General features: G+C 34.2%; 1 long non-coding RNA gene across 1 annotated transcript; it reads left to right on the top strand.

Annotated features, from left to right (window-relative positions):
- The first annotated feature begins 4,126 nt into the window (after positions 1 to 4,126).
- On the top strand, positions 4,127 to 7,838 carry LOC141677490 (uncharacterized). The gene is made up of 6 exons (XR_012557443.1): positions 4,127 to 5,362; positions 5,439 to 5,698; positions 6,029 to 6,159; positions 6,834 to 6,888; positions 6,974 to 7,010; positions 7,511 to 7,838. It is a non-coding gene; the product is annotated as an uncharacterized LOC141677490 (long non-coding RNA).
- The last annotated feature ends 3,688 nt before the right edge of the window (positions 7,839 to 11,526 follow it).

Below are 11,526 nucleotides of genomic sequence, written 5' to 3'. Positions count from 1 at the left end.
AAAGTCCAAGCGAATCGTGCGTGTATAAGAGAAGTGAAGGTAATGCAGTGGTTTTTCTAGTACTATATGTAGATGACATTTTACTCATTGGAAACAATGTTGAGATGTTGTCATCAGTAAAGGCATGGTTGTTCAAACAATTTGACATGAAGGACTTAGGTGAAGCGGCATACATCCTTGGGATCAAAGTTATAAGGGATCGCAAGAAAAGGATGTTGGCTTTATCTCAAGAGCCCTACATTGATGAAGTATTAGCTCGTTTTAACATGCAGAACTCCAAGAAAGGTTTTCTACCTTTTAAGCATGGAGCTGCTCTATCTAAGAAGCAGTGTCCTTCGGCACCTAAGGATATAGAGAGCATGAAAGCAGTTCCTTATGCTTCAGCATGTGGAAGCTTAATGTATGCTATGTTATGTACGAGGCCTGACATCTGCTTTGCTGTAGGCATGGTTAGTAGATATCAGTCGAACCCAGGTCAGGAACATTGGAGTGCAGTAAAAACTATACTCAAGTACCTGAGAAGGACTAAGGAGTATATGTTAATTTACAAGGCCTCAGATCTATTTCCTTTGGGATATACTGATTCAGATTTCCAATTAGATAGGGATAAGAGGAAATCAACCTTGGGATATGTTTTTACTTTGGGAGGTGGAGCCGTTATATGGAGGAGTGTAAAGCAGAAATGCATTGCAGACTCCACCATGGAGGCCGAGTACGTGGTGGCCTCTTAGGCTGCCAAGGAGGCTGTATGGTTGGACACATAGAATTTTATGTAATAGTGGATTAAATAAACACTGATATACACATAGAATATTTTGAGTATAAGTGGGAGATTGTTAGTGTATACTGAAAATATTTATTTGAAGTATATACATTTATTTCTGGCCAGTTTAATTGAGAATCATTTGAATGTTTACATGTTTTCTAATATTATATATTGTGAACAATCTTGTATCAAATGGGATACAGAATATTAGATTGTTAAATACGGTTATATAATATAATAAGGTTCACAGCACAGGTGGTGTTGGACAATCCACTGGTATGGCTGTAGTATTATTTAGATTAGTTTATATTGACCAATAAATAATGCTAGTATACTTTGTGTATATTGAACAGGATCAAATTTAGAATTGTTCCCTTAATACTGATTAAGAAGGAGAACTAAGATTCTATGTTATTATTAATGCTTAGGTTCTTAATCCGGAAATAGTAATTGACACGTGTATATTATTTACATGCTTTGATTTATATATGAAATAATTCTTTTGAATTATATCATTATATTTTGGGTGATGGAATTATATACATGGTGGATATTATTTATTGAAGGAATCCATGTCCTGATAATATTCGGGGTAATGATGTCCCCTTGAAAGCTCAAAAAGATTTAATTATGTGAAACCCTACAGGTGGAATTTATTCTGGCATAATTAAATAAAGGTTGAGTGGATGATCAAGGATAAAAGATATTAATTAAATAAATTATCAGTAATTTATTAATTAATGGACATATGATATTTTAAACATGGGGAATTTAATAAGCAAGTAATATTGGAACCGAATTAATTAAATTACGGTATTAGGAAAGGTAGTGCAAATATTAATTCTTTAGTGGATTGAATTAATATTTAATTACATTGGGCTAGGCTTAAGATGTAATTAGAAGGCCCAACCTAATTATCCATGGTCCCTATTGTAGCCTATATATATTCTTATTCTCTTCTTGCTTGGCAAGTGTGTGAAAACATATTGTAGCCACCAAGGAGCAAGAAGAGAGGATAACTTGAGAAGACAGAGGCCACATTTCGCTCAAGGGAATTTGGGAATACAATAGAAGAGCGTGGAATCAACCATTAACAAGGTAATCCTCTTTTCGTAATCTTTATCGTAAAACGTAGTAACACCCTAAGTCCGTGGTTCCCAACAGAAACAAGAGTATAGGTTCACGAATAAGAAAACTAGCATCCAAAGTTACAATTTAAAACAAAGAATCACAAGTATGAACTAGATCCTCTTCGCCTTGGTTGAATTGTGCTCTACGGTCTTCTTACGCCTTCTCCTTAAGCTCCGGTACGTCTTGTTATGAAAAATGAACATAAGATATGTATATATAGCAGCCCATGTAGAGTAGAATTCCAACGAATCAAAATTCCAGAAGAAACAGGATTTAATTTTCCCGACCTAGCACGGCCGCGCGCTTGACCAGCGCGGGCGCGCTGAGTTTCTGTTCTTTGGGTGCGGGCGCGCGCTATCACAGCGCGGGCGCGCTGGCTCTCTGTAGAATTTTCCGACTTCTTCTTTTCTTGCTGATTTGAGTTGGTCTTCTCATGAGCTTTTATTCTGGACATCATCCTAACACCATATTAGCATCAAAACAATGCTAATTCACCTATATTCCTGATAAATGCCTGAAATGCAAAAACAGTACAAAAACACGTTAAAAACACTAACAACTCGAGTATAAAATACCAATTCAAAGCTTCACTGAGCGTTATAAAGTGTCATAAATGCCACTCAGCATACCCCCAAACTTGAACCGATGTTTGTCCTCAAGCATAAACAGACTCAAAGAACAAGAAATAAAAATGCATGAATGCAAATATATGAATGCAATGATCCCCATAGAATAACTAAACCAATCAACAAGCAACATCTCAGCAAATGCAGTTATTCGCACAAAGATCAATCAAGCCCCACAAATAAACTTACAAGCCAGACACGTGCGTGTGTGCAAATGCTTACAGATATACTTATCGAGACTAGATCAATAATCATGACTCACTACTCATCAAAGCAATCGCAAGGTTATAAATAGAATAAAAGCTAAACTCAAAATAACTTATAACACTTCAATTCTTATATCAGAGTTTTACAAGGATTCACGCTTTTATTCACATCATAGAAACAACACAAATATGCTTATTTGACCGTGCAATGAGTGAGGTCCACAAAAGATTTATATAGTAATACCCATGTAGCGAGCGTTAGGTTAGTGGATCCCAGACTATAAAAAGCCGTAGGTCACTAGGCACAAAGTCCCCTAAGAACTTAATAACATTAAAGAGCCCACTCATGATCAATTATGCATAAACACATATATTTTTTTTCTTTTTTTTTTTCTTTTTCAAATTTCTGAACGAGTGTGTTTCGCTCCATCTCGTTCGACCCTAGACTACTCATATAAAATGAGCCGTCAACTAGCCATTTGACACCTAGCCACAACAACTAGCAATGAAATCCAATGTTCTCCAATTTTTAAATATCCATGTTATTTTTATCATTAAGAGAATATCCTAAATTCTAAATATAAACAAGCGATTAAACTTCGACAAACAAATAAATCATGACCATGATCTAGCACTTAAGCAACCTATAAGACTTAGTGACATACAATTGTCTCTAACATGCAAATCAACTCAATAAGACTTAACATCACTCAGCACGACATCACTACACTAGCATCAATATCACAAATCAATCGGTAAAATCATCTAAGGGATCATGTTATTATGCAAATGCATGAAACTATATGCAACAAACTATCATAAAAACTACAAAAAATAAAAATAACTACTACATGGCAAATATGCAACTATATGAACTAAGCTATTATGAACATGCAAACTATATGCGACTCACACAAAACACATAATCCTTAACTACTACCCCCAAACTTAAAATATTCATTGTCCTCAGTGAAGGTAATAGCAAGGAATCAGGCATACCTAATTAGAACTAGGGTCATCACCCTCAAGGGGTGGAGTGTCAGGAGTGTCTGGAGGCGCATACACGGAATCCTCACCGAATACTGGCCATTGGATGTCAACTCGTGTGGCTCTAAATGCAGTCCCCAATACCTGCACTACAAGAAACAGAGTAAAAGACATCACCCTTTTAACATCGGTCTGAAAAGCCACCGATGTTAACACGATTTTTAACATCGCTTGCTTTTTAAACGATGTTAAAGGGTATATATACATCGGTTTAAAACATAAGCGTTGTCTAATCTTTATTTTTTTAAAAAAATGGCTTAGTAAATACATTGATACTTCCCCGTTAATTATTACAACAAAAGTTTCCCCTTCCCCAAATTCTAATTTCCCACCAACCCCAAATATATCCCACTCTTCCCCAAATTCTAATTTCCCCCGCCCCAATTATATCCCCCTTCTCCCTTACCCCGCTCTCTTTCTCTCTCACTTCAATCAGCCCCTCTCTCATTTTCTCTCTCACACATCTCTATCCCTATTCAACTTTTAACCCTAATTTTACTCATATTTTCACTACACAACCCCAAATATATAAATCCTAATTTCAATTAAGTTAACATGGAATTTGGTGTTGCTTGTATTTCTTATTTTACTGGAAATACGAGACTCGGCCGAGTTGTGAATTGTCTGAGTCGTGCACGCCGACTGAGTACTTAGGCACCATAAATTGATTATGAAGAGTCAGCATAATGCGCTGTTGATTGCGTCGGCGTTATTATTTTACTGGCTTTTGTTTTCGGTTACGCGATTGGTTGTGAATATTGAGGAGCTGAATCAACGTGTTGAGAAATTGAAGAATTCGGAGTGATTGAGATATAATTCGATGATGATTTTATCGGTTTTTTTGAACATTTTGGTTGTTAAATTGATCTACTTGTATTTCTTGTTTTATTACCTTTTGTGTTATGTATGTTTAATTGAATGCTAGTTGAAAATTTGATGATTATGATTTAAATTGAATTTGATGGATTTATCAATTGATTTTACTGTATTACTTGGTTATGGATTTCCGTTTTTTAGTCTTGGGTTTTTCGAACATTTTTGCATATTATAAATGATCTAGTTGTATTTTTTTGATTAAATGTTGTGTTATGGATGTTTTATTTGAATGTTATTTGAAGAATCAAGATTAATGTGGTTGATGATTGAATTGTTAATTGTCATTTAAGATAAGTGCGTTTTTGATCGATGATATTTTTTGTTTAAGACTTTGCTATGGGAGCATTCTGGTTATTATAACTGATCTCGTTTTATATATTTGCTTGATAAAAATGATCTATGCATAGCTTGTCCTAAATTGGATTCCATGAGGTACCATTACAACTGAAACAATCAAAGAGAAGGCAAGCAATCAATTAGAATAAAGGTCCAATGTATCCCACTAATATTGTCATCTTGGGACCTTGTACATATTAAAAAATCGCATTCGTGGGTATAAACTTCTGTCAGCAGATTAGAAATTCACTAGAACCAGGCCACTACTCTGGAAGAGCTACAGATTAATCTCGACTAATTATTTAATATGTCATTACAGATATCTTACTCCAAACAAGAACGCTACACAAGATGTCTCCAAATTTCTGCAACTGGTTAGTTAAGCTGTTCTTTCTGTGATTCTCACTTCCCCCTTATATCCATATTTTGAATTTTTTATTCATCATGTAGATCATGGTACTGGAGCTTCTTGTTCAATCAACTTATGTAAAGAAAGGACTATGTTTTACCTATATGAAAAGTAAATTAATGGAATCACAAGTTATTGAAATTTACCCTCCCAATGTACTCGACCTTTGTGAAGATACAAAATATGCATTTCAAGCAGCTCTGTGGGGAATCGAGGTTCATACATTATTGAATATCTTACGACTACAATGCTTATGTATTGTGGACGGACATTATTGGAAGGTCTGATAAGAGATCTTCAGGTATAACATCTGTATATGTCAATCTTTCAAGTTGGTATGTTCTCATTAATATTGTGAATATAGTAGATCTGGGACACGAGTTTTACATTGTTGTAATTTTTTTGCAAGACTAGAGAGTTCTTGTACTTCAAATTGTATGCAAAATAGTGTGTGAGCCTTGTTGCCATCATGACTAGCTCAGCAAAAAACAACCATAAACACATCAACAAGCGTATATCACTATAGTACTCAAACTAGTCAGCTGCAATATTCTTTGTTTGTTGTTAATCAATTTTATGTTATAGATTACACTTTTAGTAATGTTTCCACATGCGCCTTTAATATTTACAGGCTGATGAGCGAGCAGTACTAATTTGCATTTCCAGTGGCCTGAGAAGAAAACAGATGCCATGAGAGAAGCTGTGATTGGAGAAGCTTGCACGTAAGGCTAAGTCTGTCAATCTACATCCTACTGAGCCATGGTAATTTGTCATTATTCATGTTTTCGTGTTATCGTTATCGAATTTATTGCGTTTCATGTTTGTTTGAGTTGTCTTTTGGTAGGTAGAGTTTTCAGTTTATTTATTGAGTTGCCTGTGTTATCGAATTTGTTTCTGTAATTATTGTTATCAGTTTTACGTAGGTTTTAAGTTGTCTGTTTTCTACAATTCTTTGCATCATCTGTTATATGTTAATATATTATTTTTGGAAAAATATATTTGGATGTATGAATGTCTTCTGCAAATAAATGAATTCATGTGTACACATTTAAGTTGTATGTCGGTTATAGTCTTATTCAAGCTGTTTATCTATTTTTATTATTAACCTGCATGTTTTCTTGAATTCTTTGCATTGTTTGTTATACTATTATATACTATTTTCAGTTTTAATAGATAAGGACGTTTAGATGTCTTTTGCTACTAAATTAATCCCTGTGTACATATATAAGTTGTATGTGTTATCTGATTAACTGCAATATCTATTATATTCTTGTATATTGTTTTCTGATTTTGCGTCCGTCTTTTGCTACTAAGTAAAGGTTGAATTATTTTACTTGGACATTGAGGAAGATATTATGTAATCCAGTTATATTAATATAAATGTTATATAAGTTGGTCCTTGATCCTTGTGATTTTATGTGTGTCAATTTTTATAGGATTCTGGAAAGTTTGTAACCCGGCATTGTGTACATATGGAATTACCAGTCTCAGGCATGTACCATTTATTTGTTGAGGTACCTGATATTATGTTTGTAACTATTTGTTGCTAATACAGTTGTCATTCTCACGGCTGCAGACTATGGAAAAATCTTTCAAGGTGACAGAGTTATCAGGTACTTTATATACGTGTCCCTGTGTTTGTTCAACATATTTATATTCAGTCATAATATGTTTTTATTTCATTCGATTAGGAATATGAATTATAAATTGATATTGTAATAAATGCCACTTGTTGACCTTGTAGTAAGGTCAGCCAAGTTTATACCACGCAAGTAGTGGGATGTTATAAATGTGTCACAGTTTTTGGTATAACTCTTAACATGAAAAAAGAAATTATGGATTTGGGTGGAGCACTTGTACAAGATTATATATAACCATAAACACAAAGATTTGGGTGTACTTAAATTTTGTACAGTTGGCTATTGTAAACAACACATCAGCTTGCCTTGGACTTTATTAGAGTAGATGTCCTATGTCAGTTCAAAGAATTCCTTAAGCATAGTTATGTTAAGGCTGTGTTCTCACATACATAGTTAAATTCATGTTAATTAGATGATCGCTCCAGTCTTGACCCAGAAAATGAAATTTTATTCTTGGTGTGGTTTAATTTCAGGGTCCTAATCCAGAAGAGAAACCACCAACAGCTGCAGGGGAGTCTGGATATTTCTGCTGGCTTTCTAATTCCATCTTTTAACTATAAGAATCTTTATCCAGGAGTTTTCTGTGGTGAAGAATTACTAATATTGGCCCTTGATCCTCATCAGAGTTTCATACCCCCATCATCCACTTGTACAGTAAAAGCCAATTATAAAGTTGGAGCCTTTGCACTAATTGCAGACTTAAAGTTTGTAATTAGATGTTTGTATTTTAGTAAAAGCCAATTATGTGTAATTATGGTCATTATGTTGATGTTTGTATTTTGGTGGATGTTTGGATGTAAACTTGTGCTAATATATTGGATGGTTGGATGTTAAAAAACTGGTGGTATAAAATGTTAGAAAACTGGTGGTATTAGATGTTTGTTGATGAAAATAAAATTGGCTATTGTGATATAGTTTTGGTTTATATGTATGTAAGAACAGGATTCATATACCAATCAAATATAACAAATCACTGATGTCCTATAGAGGTTGACATCAGCTTATTACATAGTAATTGATGTTTCTTACGAACAAAATATCAGTTTAATATAAGATGACCGATGTTAAATTACATCTTTAACAACAGTTCAAAAGTTATCTTAAATACAAGCTTGCATAACTGATGTCTAATATTATAATTTACATCAGTTCATAAAATAACCGATGTTAAAAATACTTATTTACAACGTCCTAATTTTTATAAATGTTGTCTTTGTCTTTTATTTCTTTGTGTGTCATATGCTTAAATTGATAGAAATTAAAAGATAAACTATTATTGAACTCGTGTTCATGTGTTAAAATGTAATATATTAGAAAAAACACATCAGTTTCTAAGTTAGAACTGTTGTCTACTGGTATCTTAGACACCGGTCTAAAATCGATGTCTAAAACTCTGGACCTTTCTCTACACATGCAAAGATATCGCTTTTAAAAACTTTTAACATCGGTTTACAACCGATGTCTTTTGACCTGTTTCTTGTAGTGCTGGGTGAGGTCATATGCAAACCTGCTATGGATATCATGCATCGCATCCATCCTCCTAGCTAAACGCCTATAATGCGTCGTACTCAAACCAGCACTACCCTGTGATTCCTCCTACCGCTACTGCTGTTGCAATCCCGAAGGACCGAATGTTAGTCGCTAAACACGCGCTAATAATACACGCAAGTATACGAGTTCGCAAGTAGTATAAAATCTTTTCTAGTGCATTTCCACAGAGACTGTATTGGTTAACTAATTAATTCACACACTTAAGCAACAATGTATGATTATTATTCAATGCTAAGACGATAACGCTGTGAGGTTGTTTATAACTAAGAATTAAACTAATAATTATAACAACGAGAATAAGTTTGATTGAATTAATAAGTATGACAAACATGGAATTCTAACTTCATTAAATACTTCATTCAATAGACTTATTGTTCTTAACCTTGGAATGCAATGGTGATGACACTAATCAGATAACACAAAACTGATAAACGCCAACTTTTGTTGCACGAGTACCATACTACCAGACATCCACAAAAGAGATAGAAGCTTAATAGACACCAATTATATTGAGACCCTATATGTCTATAGAATTTGACAATATAACAGTTTAAGCACAAGTTATCTATCTTGATTACACAGGGCAAGTAAGATGGTTAAAATTACCTACGAATCATGCATGACAATACATGAACCTATGCTAGCATGGCAAGTTCTAAATCCTTAAATTCACATCCGCTTCATTAAGAATTAATACACTATCTTATAAGTTCACGACGCTCATAAGACGAATACGCACAACCAATACTAGGATATCATACAATCACCACATACTAAGGCATCAAACAATTTAACTAAAGAAATCCATAAATAAATCCGTTAGAATCCCATGATAACGATTAGCCCATAATCGGACTCATCATCAACGTGGGTTCCAATGAAAGCATGGTATATAAAACGTAGTCTTTATAACGAATAAATGAAACCAAGTACAAACAAGAGTATAGGTTCAACAAAACAAGAAACGAGCATCCAAAATTATAACTTAAAACAAAGATTCACAAGAATAAACTAGATCATCTTCGACTTTGTTGAATTGTGCTATAGGTCTCTTGTCGTCTTCTCCTTGTGCTCTGGTAAGTCTCCTTATTAAAAAACGATCTTGAGTTATGGTAACAGCCCGCACTTCCGGACCATTAAATCTAAACTGAAACTAATACAAAATACACTTATTAATACAAAATTCTATTACAAAAGCGATTAAATGAACGCGCAGCTAAAAGCGGAAGTCCAAAAGTCAATATACTTCAATTCTAAGACCTTGAACTTCAATGATATCCAACTTGAATCTCAGACGAGACCTGAAATCGTAAGTAATGAGCTAAACAGCCCAGCAAGAAACCAATTGATCCAACTAGTAGGCCAAGTAACACATACACATATAATAAAATACAATAATCTATACGATACGATATACGAAACAAACACTTTCGATGCATATTCTTATTCTTTTTCAATACACACAACGCACATAACACATAAACAACAATAATTCAAAATCCATAATCCATGCCAAGACCACTACAACCCGGTGATAACGGTCCTAAATTTTCATAAAACTGTCACTACAATCCGGTGACTACGGCCCTAAGTTCTTATTCGATATTTTCACAAACCATGACACAAATCAAAGATCTCAAAATTATCATCTTGACACAACACATATACAACAATATGTATACTATAACACATAATATTTTCAAATATGTCATCACTTAGCCCATATTTTGATAATCAAATATATACACATAACACACAATTCTGAAAACACTAGCAAGATCGATCGAAATCTTACCTCAAAATCTGACCATATCTGAATATAGACTTTTTGACCCTCTAAACGACGTTTTCTTGAAAAACACGAAACAAAAAAGTTGTAGAGAACGAAAAGATCTTTCCGAAAAGTCCAGAATCACTGAATTCTGACTTACGACGAATTTTCTACGAATTTTACAAGACTGCTGATTTTTGTGAGAAAAAGGCCTACGAATTTTAAGAATAAAAATGAGGAAGACGAATAGGGTGTATTTATAACGATACAAAACCCTATATCTTAACCTATAAATTATCCATATTAGAATCTGATCCAAATTTTAGGCCCAATGAACTAATTCTATTTTAAATTCTAGTAATTATCTAATTTTAATACTTTTAATTCTATTATTCTATTATTAATCTAATTCTAAAAATTACGGGATATTACAGTTATCAATATATATAGCAGTCCAATCAACCTAGGAGTCCAGAAAACAAAATTGTGCTCTGGTAAAGGCGCGGCCGCACGCTTCACCAGCGCAGGCGCGCTAGCTTTCTGTACTTCGGCGCGGCCGCGCGCTTGTTAAGCGCGGGCGCGCCGGGCTTCTGCCAGAAACAATTTCTTTTCCTTTTCTTTATCTTGCAGCTTCGAGCCGGCTTCAACGAGCTTTTATTTCAACACCACCTAGACGCCATATTAGCACCAAAATAAGGCTAATTCACCTGATTCACAGATTAATGCCTGAAATGCAAAATTACCGGAAAACACGTTAAAATACTTACAAACTTGAGTATAAATGCATCAATCCAGAGCTTATTAGAGCATAATAAAGTGTCATAAATGCCACTCAACATACCCCCATACTTGAATCGTTGCTTGTCCTCAAGCATAAACAGACTCAAAGAACAAGAATTAAAAATGCATGAATGCAACTAATATGAATGCAATGATCCCCACAGAGTAATTAAACTAACACTACTAGAAAAACGTCAATAGACATCGGTTAAAAACCGATGTCTATGTATGTAAAAATCCGATGTCTTCGTGGGTGATGTTAAAGACCCCCCATTTAACATCGGTTTTAAACTGATGTTAAATAGAGCATAAAACATCAGTTCCAAGTTTAAAACCGATTTCTATATCTTGATATTAAATTTCCCATGCATATCTAATCTTCATATA

This window comes from Apium graveolens, chromosome 8, assembly GCF_009905375.1.
Source record: "Apium graveolens cultivar Ventura chromosome 8, ASM990537v1, whole genome shotgun sequence".
NCBI lineage: Eukaryota > Viridiplantae > Streptophyta > Magnoliopsida > Apiales > Apiaceae > Apium > Apium graveolens.
The sequence above is the reverse complement of the archived record's forward strand: the minus strand, read 5'-3'. Positions and strand labels throughout refer to the sequence as shown.